Below are 692 nucleotides of genomic sequence, written 5' to 3' on the forward strand. Positions count from 1 at the left end.
GCTATTAGGAAGACCAAATTATACCACTTTTATTTAAATTTACCCATTAATTATTGAAGTCATTGATAAAGGAATTCAAGAACAATACTAACTTCTTCAGTCTGAAATTGCTTGAATACAAAATCAATACACATTGATAATTAGTGGTCATTGGTATAAAAAAGTTGGAAGCAAAGAGGAAGGATTGACCATTGGAAAATATGGCCTTGGTGATAGAACTGATGCTGGAGATTGCATGATAGAATTTTGCCAGATCAATGATTTACTCATTGCAAATATCTATTTCAACAACATAAGTGGTGACTTTACACTAAGATTTCATCTAATATAATATACAGAAATTAGATTAACTTCATTTGTGGTAATAAACAATATCATCAGTCAAAGCAATGCACTGGTCTGACTGTGGAATAGACCAGCAATTGCTCATATGCAAATTCAGGCTGAAGCTAAAGAAAACTAAAACAAATCTTCAAGTGTCTAAATATAACTTTGAGTACATCCCATCTAAATTTAGAGATCATCTCAAGAACAGATTTGTTTCATTAGTCAATAACCACCAAAACCCAGTGATGGTGTGGGATGTCATTAAGAATATCATAAAAGAAGAAAGCAAAAGGTCATTAAAAAGAACAAAGTGGATATTGGAAGACTTTGAAACTTGCTCTTGAAAATAGAGAGACTAAATTGGA

This window comes from Chrysochloris asiatica, unplaced genomic scaffold, assembly GCF_000296735.1.
Source record: "Chrysochloris asiatica unplaced genomic scaffold, ChrAsi1.0 scaffold00493, whole genome shotgun sequence".
In the NCBI taxonomy this organism is placed as follows: Eukaryota; Metazoa; Chordata; class Mammalia; order Afrosoricida; family Chrysochloridae; genus Chrysochloris; species Chrysochloris asiatica.